We start from the raw sequence: 14,447 nt of genomic DNA on the forward strand, positions 1-14,447 counted from the left end.
ACAGCAAAGAAACAAACAATCCAACCATGTAATGGGCAAAAGACATGAAGAGAAATCTCACAGAGGAAGACATAGACATGGCCTACAAGCACATGAGAAAATGCTCTGCATCACTTGCCATCAGGGAAATACAAATCAAAACCACAATGAGATACCACCTCACACCAGTCAGAATGGGGAAAATTAACAAGGCAGGAAACCACAAATGTTGGAGAGGATGCGGAGAAAAGGAAACCCTCTTACACTGTTGGTGGGAATGTGAACTGGTGCAGCCACTCTGGAAAACTGTGTGGAGGTTCCTCAAACAGTTAAAAATAGACCTGCCCTATGACCCAGCAATTGCACTGTTGGGGATTTACCCCAAAGATACAGATGCAATGAAACGCCGGAACACCTGCACCCCGATGTTTCTAGCAGCAATGGCCACAATAGCCAAACTGTGGAAGGAGCCTCGGTGTCCATCGAAAGATGAATGGATAAAGAAGATGTGGTTTATGTATACAATGGAATATTACTCAGCCATTAGAAATGACAAATACCCGCCATTTGCTTCAACGTGGATGGAACTGGAGGGTATTATGTTGAGTGAAGTAAGTCATTCGGAGAAGGACAAACATTATATGTTCTCATTCATTTGGGGAATATAAATAATAGTGAAAAGGAATATAAGGGAAGGGAGAAGAAATGTGTGGGGAATATCAGAAAAGGAGACAGAACATAAAGACTCCTAACTCTGGGAAACGAACTAGAGGTGGTGGAAGGGGAGGAGAGTGGGGGGGTGGGGGTGAATGGGTGACGGGCACTGAGGGGGGCACTTGATGGGATGAGCACTGGGTGTTATTCTGTATGTTGGTAAATTGAACACCAATAAAAAATAAATTTATAAAAAAAATTATTGTAATCAGTATGTTTTATCTATAAATAATTCAAAATAATTATTATAAAGTAATACAATAATTACTAAATAATTACACTATCTTTTAATCTATTAGGATGTCAATTGAGATATTGAGCGGCCACTATTTGCTTTTCTATTAAGACAGGAGGTTGTTCCTAGATTAAGAATACTTTGGAGTCAGAGAGCCAAAGATAGGATCTCAACTCTACCAGTTCCACTCATTCACTTTGGGAAATTTGTTACTTTCTAAATTATTCATGCTCCAAGTATGATCCCTCAACTATCAGCATCATCATTACCTAGAAATTTTTAGAAATGTAAACACTTTGAGTGTATTAATAAGTTCCCAAGTGACTCCAATTCACATTAACAATTGAAAGTCACTACTCTAAACCTTAGTACCTTCATATCTAATGTTGATTTATTTTTTAAAGATTTTATGTATTTCTTCATGAGAGACACAAGAGATGCAGAGACATAGGCAGAGGGAGAAGCAGACTCTGTACAGGGAGCCTGATATGGGACTTGATCTCCAGACCGAGGATCACGCTCTGAGTCAAAGGCAGAGGCTCAGCCGCTGAGCCATTCGGGCATCCCTAAAGTTGAGTTGATAATATTAGCAATTTCCTCGGATTGGAATGAGAATTGTATTACATATTCATGGTAAAGGAAAAGCACTGTGACTATTATCATTGTTTAATAAATATTATTCTATGATTAATATTAATCATACTTTTTTGACTTTCCCTATACAGTATATAAGACTTAACCTGGAAGAAACAGCTTGAAGTCAGAGGGCAGTTATATACCTGTCTGATTTTGATCCTCAGTTTCTCTACTGCCTTTGCAGACTCTTGACATAAAACATAAAATGTTCTTTCATATGCCCTCATGAATAGTAGAAATTTTATTACAATCTACCATGTAGTGCCAAATATCACTTGTCAGTTATAGTACTTATTTTTAAATAGTATTCTCTTTTATAATATTAGGAAATTGAAGGTTGTGTTACACAACATAAAATATTTTACTTCCACGAGCTGTACAGTATTTTATGACATCTCACTATTTATGAAGGACTAAATAATAATAGACTAAGGACTTGCTGTATCATGCATGTTTTCTTAGAGGTGAGTTGTTAGTTCCTTTATTTATTTACTTATTTTTATTTGTTAATTTTAGAGAGTGTGAGGAACAACAAAGGAGGGAGAAAGAGAATCTCAAGCAGACTCCTTGATGAGTGAGCATAGAGCCCAATGTAGGCCCTAGATCATAATCTGAGCTGAAATCCAGAGCTGGACACTTAGCTGACCAAGACACCTGGGACCCCCTGTTAGTTCCTTAAAATATGTATAAAGATACATGTACAACCATTGTTTATTTCATTGGAATCACAAAATAATTGTCAAATAATTCAACAGATTAAAACAAACTTTTTACTTATTTTCTATTAAAATGTTTTATTTATTTGAGAGGGGTTGAGAGAGAGCACTAGTGGGGATCGAGGGAGAGTGAGAAGCAGGCTACCTGCTGAGTGGGGAACCCAACAGGGGATCCCAGGACCCCGGGATCATGAACTGAGTTGGAAGTCAGATGCTTAACCTAACAGAGCCACCCAGGTGCCTCACTAGACTTTTAAAAAAATATTTTTATGTTACTGCCTTTTTTTTGGATTGAGTTATCCTCTGTATTTTAAATGTACATGGAAGTGTTTCTTTTTTGGCTTGTTACCATCTCATAGTTAAATTATATTTATATTGTTATTTAAAGAAAATTGTCAATAATATGAATATTTTAAATATTTAATAAGACAGTAACTTATAGATCAAATATATCTTCTTAAAAATTACACATGCTTATAAAAGGATCTCGAAGGATCACATATACTATATGTATTGAGAACATCTTAAAAAAGAAATTAGGTTGAAAATTCTGTATCCTATACTATACTGGCCTAGATGATTCAAATACTGATGAAGTATTCAGTTTATGCATTTTATCTATCTTCATAGCACATTTTATTTAATCATTTTGAACAAATCAATAGCTGATAATAAATTGCAGTGAGTTGTATGTTTTATTTTTTCACTGCATTATGTTGAAAAACTATTTTTATACTGTCTAAAGGTCTTCAAGAAGAAGCCAGATTAGAAAGCTCTTATATAGTTCTAAAAGTACAGTGCTAAAATTTCAAGTTCTTAATTATATAACACAGATCAAGTGACCTAATTCAAACCAGAAGTGTTTATTTGACCATCTGTTCACCTGAGCATTCTCAGTAAATCTTATCTAGTTTGCAGGAAGACTGAGGAAGTAGCTTTTTATCAAGGGACTACCATGATGACCTCTGGGTTCTGTCCTTAATTCTGAAGAAGAAATTAAAATGATGAATATATTTGGTCAATTCTGATAATCAAGAGTTCATTTTACATATTCAGTCAAGAGAGAGAATTTCTAATGAGAATGTTTGGATAATATCTAATAAAAGTGAGCTTAGTGGTATGAAAGTAATCACAACCCCAACTGTTAAGAGCCACAGACATAGGTCACAGTAAACCTAGAGAGAGATAGTGAATAGTCAGGGAAAAGGTAGTGAATAAAATTGGAACTTGGGAAGTAGAATGGAGAATAAACTCCAAAATGACTAAGTCCTCAAATTCTTAAACCTGATTTTAGTTAAATTGTAGGTGATAATTAACAGGAAAGGTGTTTTTAAAAAGATATTATTTATTTATTCACGAGAGACACACAGCAAAAGGCAGAGCCTTAGGCAGAGGGAGAGACAGGTTCCCCACAGGGAGCCTGATGTGAGACTCGATCCCAGGACCCCGAGATCACAACCTGAGCCAAAGGCAGATGCTTAACCATTGAGCTACCCAGGTGCCCCAAGAAAGGTGTTTAAATAGCCATATCGGATCAACTCAATACTCTTTCAGTAGCAAGCAAAATCATATAACAGCAGCTTCCTAACACAAACTGGTGGATATTCTAATATATATATATATATATTGCTTTTATGAAATAAAATGAAGCATCTAAGGATGATATCACCAATACTCCTTATGGTCAAATAGAATCAGCTTCATCTCAAGGTGAGAAGAAGGGACCAGAAACTGGTTGGAACCATCATTATTGTTGTTCTACATACAGAATTACTATACAGAAGACTGAAAAAAATCTACTCAGAATATTTTTAGCACTATCTGAATGAATTGATAAACATTGAAAAAATAACTGAAAGTCATACATGCACTGTCTTCATGTGCATTTATGATCTCTTTGGGGCATGTGAGAATCTATTTCACAGTGAACATTAATGAGGAAATATCCACAGAAACTCTATGATACTACATAGTTAAAATAAGTTGCACTGTTGCATAAATACCTCCAAGTAGGTGTATGAGACTGAATATGTTCATATGCATGGAGAAGAAGCACCTATCCCTGATGTCTGATATCTGGCTTTTGAATGATCAAAGGGGATGTATGTTGGCCCAGAGTGTGAGACTCCTGTAGGGGCATGGCTGAGAATGTGGACTTAATTGGTAGCTCCAGATGGCTAGAGCTCTAGTTGGCTAGTCTCTAGCCAAGGCCTCAAAACTGGGTTAAGATAGCACATGCACATATACACATTCATGAACACAAGCACAAACACACACACACACACACACACACACACATGCACGCAAAACCCAAACATCATGTTGCAAAGGCATTGTTTGTTTTCCTTCATTCCAGCCATTCTTGTGATTGAGTACTTGTATCACAACCAGAGGTTTTAGAGGAATTTACCGAATAATAATAATGCTGAGCACCCTTTGATATATGTGTTCACCAATTTGATACTCATATTCATAAAGTAGCTGTTCAAACCACTTGCCCACTTTTAGTTGGAGTTTCTTTTTATGAAACCTCTTAAGATAGCATAAAATAATTTTATGGAGGAAGAGATATAGAAAAACTGTGTAAGCCGTCTTCACAGTACAAGCTATTACTGAGAGTAATTGAACCAAACTACATAAACAAAATCCTTGACCTTATTCACCAGATTCATCTATGCATTCAGTGAGATTCCAGTTGAAATTTCAGTATTTTCAAACAGAATTAACAGAGTCCAACATTCATATGAAAATTACACAAGCAATAATAAGGAAAATATTACTGAATAAAAAGAACAAAGTTGAAGGATATACATGCCAGATCAGACATAAAGTTTTATTATAAGTTATAGTAAGTTAATATGGATGATATTGGTGCAAAGAATAGGCAGGTATGACAACAAATAGAGTCTACAAAAATAGCTTTACTTATCTGACCATGTAATTTACTACAGTTATTACTTTCATAAAAAAGGAGAATTGTTTTCAATAAATAGTGCTGGAATAATTGTGCACTTCTATGGGGAAAAAAACCCTGAATCTTGACTTCTATTTTAAATAATATACAAAAACCAAACCCTGCTGTATCATAGCATAATATGAAAGATAAAAATATGAAGTCATCAAATAATAAAGAGATTATTTTTATCATCTTAATTGCAAGCTATCTACAAAATAATATATATATAATAGGTAGAGATATAGCTATGGATAAGGCATAGATCTGGATCTGGATATTACATATACACATATTTTACAAATTTACTGTATCCAAAGTATATTTTAAATGCCTATGATAAGGTTTTCAAAACTTAGTAATCAGAAAAGTATTTTTAAAGGCAAATATGTGTTAGTTGGTAATCATTTTATAGGTAAAATGTGTGAGTAGATACTGCTCTGAACTGAAAAACCTGAATGTTCGTATGCCTAATGCAAGGACAGGTATAGGTAGCTTTTTCAGCAGAGGCAGGGAATGGACAGAAAGAGACTTCAGATGTATACATGTGGGAGATCAAAAGGCTTTCCATATTACAGAATTTTGACTTGATTTCTAAGTCAATAAGAAATCTCTAAATGATTTTATGTTGTAGTTTTATATTGTTAAATTCGAATTTAAGGAAGATTACTTCGGGAAGACCATTGAGAATGGGTTAGAATGGAGTGTAGGCACAAGGTGGCTTCCCAAATTCCCCATACTTACCCTTGTATGAACCTCCACTCCCTTAAGTGCAGGTGGAACTTTTGATTGTTTGGAAATAATTTCTAAAAATTTGCCAGGATATGGCAAAGGTGAGAGATATGCAGATTTCATTAATACCCCTAATAAATTAACTCACTTGATGAAAGAGGGACTATCCTGTGTGGAACTGATTTACCAGGTGATCTCTTTTAAAAAGTGTCAGGCCTTCCCTGAGGTGAGAGACTCCAAAGAGCAGAGAGAGGATCTTGTTGGCTTTGAAGATGTAAACTGCCTTGCTGTCAGAGTACCAGAGCAGAGGCCTTGGAATAAAGATCTGGGAGGAGCCTGGAAAGCTGAAAGGGCAGTTGCCTGACAGTCAGTTAGAAATTAGAGATCTCAACTGGGTGTTATGCTATATGTTGGCAAATTGAACTCCAATAAAAAAATATCCAAAAAAAAAAAAAAAAAAAAGAAAGAAAGAAAGAAAGAAAGAAAGAAAGAAAGAAAGAAAGAAAGAAATTAGAGATCTCAGCTCTACAGCCATGAGGAATTGAATTCTGTCAACAACCAGGTGAGCTGGGAAGAGGATTCCAAAGTGCAGAGAAATTGCACCATGCCAAAATGTTAATTGCAGCCTTGTGAGGCCCTGAACAGGGGGCTAAGTGAAGCCATACCCAGACGCCTGACTCATGAAAGTGTGAGAAAATGAATGTATGTTGTTTTAAGTCTCGAAGTTTGTGGTGACTTGTAGCAATAGACAACTAATATAATTTATATATAAACAGAAAAGACAAATTAGGAGGAAAGAGATCATTGTGAACTCAAACAGTTTTAGACCAGAGAATACTCCTCTAGACAGAATTCTAAATCTATATCAATAATCTATATCAATTCTAAATCTATATCATTCTAAATATATGTATTAGTCTCCTAGGTTAATCTTATGCCTTACTCTGTCTGGGACCTGGTACTTTAGAGTGTATCACCTGTTCTTTATTGTTAAATCTTTAGCATCTTGTCTTTGAATTGCTTCACTGGAAATTTATTCAGTGAATTATTCTTTAGACTATAGCTATAGTGACTGTGGTATTTTTATATCTGTAAAAAAAGTAATCAAGTTCAGATATAGACATTTTCTACTCAAATACAGTTTACAAACTCATTTTACATACTTTTAGTGAGTAGAAGTATTCCAGACATATCTCAAACATAAATGTACTTTGATTTCTATCATGAAAGTAGAATGAATTATGGTCAGTGTCTTCTGAATCTTTGCTATCAGAATAAGAATGATATACTTCCACATTTTAGAATTTTTAGAATGAGTTAAAGAAATACTCAATATTAATGGCCAAATAACCACATTGCCTTTCCACATCCTAGGCCTTTTTTTAGATGGGTAAGTTGCCATATAACTGCAAAACTGAAAGTTTTCCTAAAATGCCTACTTGTTTTACTAGAAATAAGACAGGAATATAGTCAGGAAAGTAAATTTTGTGTCTTATATTTATAAATAATTCCACAGACTATGGCAATTTGCTTATTTCTTAATATTTACTTTAGCTAGCTGATAAAATGGTAAAATTATACTACCAGATTCCAAGGTAATTTCATAATTTCCAAGCTCCCTTTAAAATGAGATTAAATGTGGTTATCTATGGGGTTACTTAGTTCTAGAATGTATAATTTTGTCAGTATGTCATGAACACCATTATAAAATTGCATATGAATATCTTACATTAATAGTGCTCACTAAAGAGCACTATTTTTTTTTCCTTTGTGTCATTCTAGCTATCCTTCCTTTACCTATTTTCTCTCGATCATCCCATTTCTACCACATAAATTATCATAGGTGACTGTTGTAAAGGTCATATGCTAAGATGACCTGAGTGAATAAAGAACTTATCTTCTCACATTGAGTAGAGAATAGGCCAAAACCTGTGACTTGATGCTAACCAAAAGACTATGGCAAAGTTAAAGGGGTTTTGCAATTTTAATTAAGGTCTGATATTGGTTATCCTTGAGTTAATCAAAATATATAATCATCCAGGGTAGGCCTGACTTTACCAAGTGAAAAGAAGGGCCAGGCTTTTTGCAAGTAGAGATTCAAAGCAACATAAACTCATTTTTGCTGGCTTGGAAGAAGCAAGCTTCCAGGAACCTACAACTGCAAGGCAATACATTCTGCAAACCCGAGAAAGCTTGAATTAGGTCGTTCCAAGTTAAGCCTCCGGGTAAGAAGGCAGCTTGGTTGACACCCTGATTTTATCCTGGTGAGGTTTTGAGCAGAGATCTCAGCCAGATCCTGCCCAGTTGTCTGATCTACAGAAACTGTGACATAAGAAACTGGAGTTACTTTCTGTTATGAAGTTGGTAGTAAACTTGTTATACAGCAATAGAAAATGAATACAACCACCGAATTCACATTTCCAGAGCTTACCTCCTTCTTGGATTTTCTTACAGATATGTCCAGATGATTATAGACCTCTACAACTTGAATCCCACTCAAACATATCCTTTCTCAAACTCAATCTTCACTTGTTCTTTTCCTTTGAATGCTATCTGCAGTTAATGATACCAAACCAAGCAATCTTCCAACTTAGAAATACAGAATCAACCAACTGAATAACATACCTGGATTCATCCGTATCCTTTTCTTTTAACCAAGCCCTTACGGCTTTTGTGAGTACACAATTGGCTACTATCTAGAGCATCGTTTGAATCTCTTATCTTTCTTTGTTTTAAGATTTTATTTATTTATTCATGAGAGACACACAGAGAAGAAGAGACATAAGCAGAGGGAAAAGCAGGCTCCCACAGGGAGCCCGATGTGGAACTTGATCCCAGGACCCCAGAATCATGAGCAGCAGATGCTCAACCACTGAGCAACCCAGGTGCCCCTCCTTCTTATCTTTCTTATACTGCATCAAGTTGGTCCCTTTTTTCCTGCCTGAAAAGACTCCTCTGGCAAAGAAATCCCCTTTTCAGATATTTAAAGCACAAGATCACATACACACATAAAATAATAAGCTTCTAAAATGTCAGACCCTTTTATAACTGCAAGTTGGCTTTTCTATGATTCTATACCTACCAAATTCCCCATTACAATGTCCAGATAAGAAGACATCACTATAGGCCTTCCACAGTGGCCTTTGACAGAACTACCTATTTACCCCAGTTCTGTATTCCTCTGGACTTTTGTTTCTGTCTTTTAGAATATATATCACATTTATTGTGAGTAATGTTAGCATACTTCTTTCTCTTGCTAGATGGTAACCTTTCAAGAACAAAATATATGTATTAGTCTCCTTTGTATTTCAACATTTGCTCTGTAGCAAACATATCAAATACTTCATAAATGTTGTTCCAATGAATAAGTAAATACGGGATTACTATTACAATCACAAACAGGCATTATTTGCAATTGTGCATAATGGCTGTAAGTCGATTTGCAAAAAACAATTTGCTTAATAGTCAGACTGCTGAATGAACCATTCATCAAATTTTCTAGTATATGAATCAAAAAGAATGTTCCTTGTATGTATTGTTTTCTATGAACTAGAATGGAGTGTTTTTTAGAGCTTCTGAAAATAATATGCAAAGTCTTACTTCATTTTTTTATTCCTTAGCAGCAGTAATGTTAAAAATACTTTATCAAAAACTAAGCATCATAATATGATATATATTCTTAAAATTTAAGAAGTTAAATTTAATACATAATCATCATTTCAGTTTTTCATAACTGAAAATTTTAGTTTATAATAATTTTGAACAACTTTTAGACTTGTTTTTTATGTAACATTTTAAACAATATTTGTAGCAAAAGTCAGCCAACATGGGGTATAATATTTTATTTTCTCTTTTTATTTACCTTGACTTTAATATTTTTAGGATATTTATTAAATGTATCAAATTATTTCTATAAAATACAAGTATATAGATCAGACGTTAGGTACTAATCATAACAAATATTATAGTAATATATTACAATTACCTGAGAAAAAGAATTTTACAGGTTGAGTGGATCCTTTTAGAGTTGTCCTATACCTTAACTATATAAATATCAATATCCTTGTGATATCATTCTATAGTTATGAAAGATATTATCATTGGGATAAATTGGATAGAGTGCATACAAAGGATCTTTCTGAATTTCATAAAAATGAACGTGAGTCTATCGCTAGAATAAACAAAACTAAAAATTGTCTCTACTCACTGAGAACAGTGCCTCTACAGGCCTTCGTTTCTTTTTTTTCTAAGATTTTGTTTATTTTATTTATATGAGAGAAAGAGAGATACTGTGAGATTGTGACCTGAGCCAAAACCAAGGGTTAGACACTTAACCAACTGAGCCACCCAGGCACCCCTACAGTTCCCTCTTTCTTTACTACTCCACATAGGCTTTCGTTCCTAAATATTCACTTACCATTATCTTTTCCAGAGTAAAAAGTGACCTCCTTAATTCAAAATTCAGTTTTCTTTTTACTTAACACACATGAATTCTTCCTTCTCTTTAGGTTTTCATAAGACTTGCAGGGAAGCATACTCTTGCTTTTTCCTCACACCTAACCAGCTGTTTCTCATCAGGCTCTTTTGTTCATTCTCCCCCCTTTGCCCTTAACATTGGAGTTCTCCAGGATTCAGAGTTTTGAAATCTTCTCTATCAAGATGAGAGTTATCACTTTTCCCATTCACACCTTTTAGTACCATATAAAGTCTGGTAATTCCCTGTATAAATCTCTAGTAGCACTTATTTCCAAGCTCTGAATTCCTATATTTGGCTGCCAATTTATGCCTTATAGACGTCTCAATTTCAGCATCCCAAACCAAACTCTGTTGTTTTCCGACAAAACTACTTATTTTGTTGATTTATTTTATTTTTTTATAGATTTTATTTATTCATGAGACACACACACAGAGAGAGAGAGAGAGAGGCAGAGACACAGGCAGAGGAAAAAGCAGGCTCCATGCAGGGAGCCTGATGTGGGACTCGATCCCAGGTCTCCAGGATCACAGCCTGGGCTGAGCCACCCGGGCTGCCCTATTTTGTTGATTTTAAAACAAACAAACAAACAAACCTACTTCATTGATGAAAACTCCATTCCTCTCTAAAGAAAAAAAAAAAAAAAAACAACAACCCAAAACAAAACAAACAAATAAAAAGACCTCCATGCTCCTCCCCCTACAACCCTACTTCCAGTTTATTAGGAAATCTTATTACATATATATATATAATCTTGAATCTGAACACTTCTCACCTTCCATGATGGTGTCCCTAATCTGAGTCACTAACATCTCTTACCTGGACCATTGTAATAACAGCACCTAGAGTAATCCTGTTGTCAGAGCATTATGTGACTATGATCAAAACTCTAAAATGGTTTCCAGTTTCTCAAAGAATAAGCCTATTGTATATAACCTCATTTCTAACTTCATATTTTACTATTCTCCTTTATTCATTGTGTTTCAGCCACTTTGGGCCCTTCATTTTATCTCAAACGTACTAAGTATACTCCTACCTATGGCTTTTTCATTGGCTGATTCTCCTCCTGGATTGCTTTTCTCCACCTAAATCACTGCTCAACACATTTACTTAATGTGGCCAGACGTAATAATCCTACTTGATACCAAAAATATCCATTTCCAAGACTTCCAATTAGCTGTTCCTAATATTCCTAACTGCTCTTACCCTATTCTTTATATTTTGCAATACATATTCTATCATAATATGTAATTTATAATGTTTATTCTCTACTTTCTGTCTTACCATGCCCGATCTCTCACTAAAAAATAAGCTGTATATGATTGGGAACTTTTGTTCTTAACATATTTCAGTTACCTAGATGAGTGCCTAGAACATAATATCTTAATAGTTACTATTGAATACGTTTATTGACAAATGCATTGACAAATTTAAGAAAATACATTTATCAATCTTCACCATTTCAATTAATTCATTAAATACATGTTTTAGTCCAACTTTTACCTTCTCAAGCTAAGCTAATGAGAGGGTAAAAAGTTAAAAAAAAAAAAAAAGGAATTTGGAGGACTTCTGGGAAAGTTGGTGGAGTAGGAGGATCCCATAGATATAACTAGATAATGCTCACATCTGTGTAAATAACCCTGAAAATGACCCAAAGACTGACAGACTAAATTTGACAACTAAATGTAGAGAAGAAGCCCACATCAAAGAGAGTAGGAGGGAGGGAGATGATGTTGGAAACTAAATGGACTTGCAGGCCTATTTGAGGGAAAGAGGGACACCACAGACACAGAAAGGGAAGAGTAACAGACCTCCATACTGGGGAGCCTGGACAAGGAAGATAAATCCCCACATTATTTGGCTTTGAAAGCCAGAGGGGCTGAAATTCATGAGTTCTTACAACCATCGGGACTTCAAACATGGAATTTTAAAAAATCAATAGGCTTGGCTCTAGAAGAGCCCAGAGGATGAGAAGAAATGGAATCCCTGCCCTTGGAGAGACAGCACAGCAAACTGCCCCCATAGATACAATGTAGAAGAAATAGTTTGGAAGGCTTTTGGGGTAACAGGAGGGAGAGTTATTTGTAATGCCAGAGCAGAAGATATTTGATACAAATATCCATTTACATCAATGGACAGATCATCCAAACAGAAAATCAACAAGAGAACAGTGGCTTTGAATGACACATTGAACCAGATGAATTTAGCAGATATACTCAGAATATTCCATTCTAAAACAATACATATTCTTTTCAAGCGCTCATAGAACATTCTCTACAATAGATCATATATTGGGCCACAAAACAAGTCTCTTGACAAATTCAAACAGATCAAAGCCATTCCATGCATGTTGTCTGATCATGATATCATAAGAGAAGAAATCAACCCCCCCCCACACACACACAACTCTAGGAAGAGTAGAAATATGTGGACATTAAATAATATACTACTAAATAATGAATACCAAGAAATCAAAGAGGAAATTAAAAAATACAGACAAACGAAATGAAAACACTGCAGTTCAAAATCTTTGGGATGCAGCACAAGCTGTTCTACATTTCTAAGTTTATAGAAATATGAGCCTACCTCAAGAAGCAAGAAAAATCTCAAATAACCTAACCTTGTACATAAAAGAGTTAGAAAAAGAACAAAACCACAAACCAGGAGAAGGAAGGAAATAGTAAAGATTAGACCAGAACTAAGTGAAATAGAGACTAAAACAAAAAACACAATAGTATAAATCAATGGAACCATGAGCTGGTTCTTTGAAAAGATCAATAAAATTGATAAACTTCTAGTCAGACTCATTAAAAAAGACTCAAAATCACAAATAAAAGAAGAGAAATAACAAACATCATAGAAATACAATTGTAAGAGATTATGAAAAAGTATATGCAAACAAATTGAAAAACCTAGAATAAATTGATAAATTTCTAAAAACATACGACCTACCCAAACTGAATCAGGAAGAAATAGAAAATTTGAACTGGCTGATTACTAGCAACTAAATTGAATCAGTAATCAAAAAACTCCTAACAAACAAAAACCCGGACCAGATGGCTTCAAAAGTGAATTCTACCAAATCTTTAAAAAAGAGTTAATATCTATTCTTCTCAAACTAATCCCACAAATAGAAGAGGAAGAAAAACTTCCAAATCCATTCTGTAAGATCCACATTAGTCTAATTCCAAACCTATATAAAGACATTACAAAAGTGAGAGAGAGAAAAAACTACAGGCCAATATCTCTGATGAACATAAATGCAAAATCCTCAACAGAATATTAGCAAACTGAATCTAACAATTCATTAAAATTCATTCACTATGATCAAGTGGGATTTATTCCTGGGATGCAAAGGTGGTTTAATATTTGCAAATCAATGTGATACATCACATCAATAAGAGAAAGGATAAAAACAAAATGATCATTTCAATAGATGCAGAAAAAGCATTGACAATTTCCATTCATAATAAAAACCCTCAACAAGTAGGTTTAGAGGGAACATACCTTAACATAATAAAGGCCTTTTATGAAAAACCCATAGCTAACATCATACTCAATGGTAAAATCTGAGACCTACCCCCTAAGATCAAGAACAAGATAAGGATATCCACTCTGCCTAGTTTTATTCAACATAGTACTGAAAGTCCTACCCACCACAGTCAGAAAACAAAAAGAAATAATAGGTATCCAAGGAAAAACTAAAAGGTAAGGAAAACTAAAACTATCACTATTTGCAGATGACCTGATACTATATATAGAAAACCCTGAAGACTTCACCAAAAAACTATTAGAATTGATAAATGGATTCAATAAGGTTACAGAATACAAAATCAATGTACAGAAGTATGTTCCATTTCTATATACTAATAATGAAGCAATAGAAAAATTAAGAAAACAATCCCATTTACAATTGCACTGAAAATAATAAAATATCTAGGTATAAGGTATAAACTTAACCAAGGAAGTGGAAGACCTGTTATCTGAAAACTATAAAATATTAATGAA

This window comes from Canis lupus, chromosome 31, assembly GCF_011100685.1.
Source record: "Canis lupus familiaris isolate Mischka breed German Shepherd chromosome 31, alternate assembly UU_Cfam_GSD_1.0, whole genome shotgun sequence".
Classification (NCBI taxonomy): domain Eukaryota; kingdom Metazoa; phylum Chordata; class Mammalia; order Carnivora; family Canidae; genus Canis; species Canis lupus.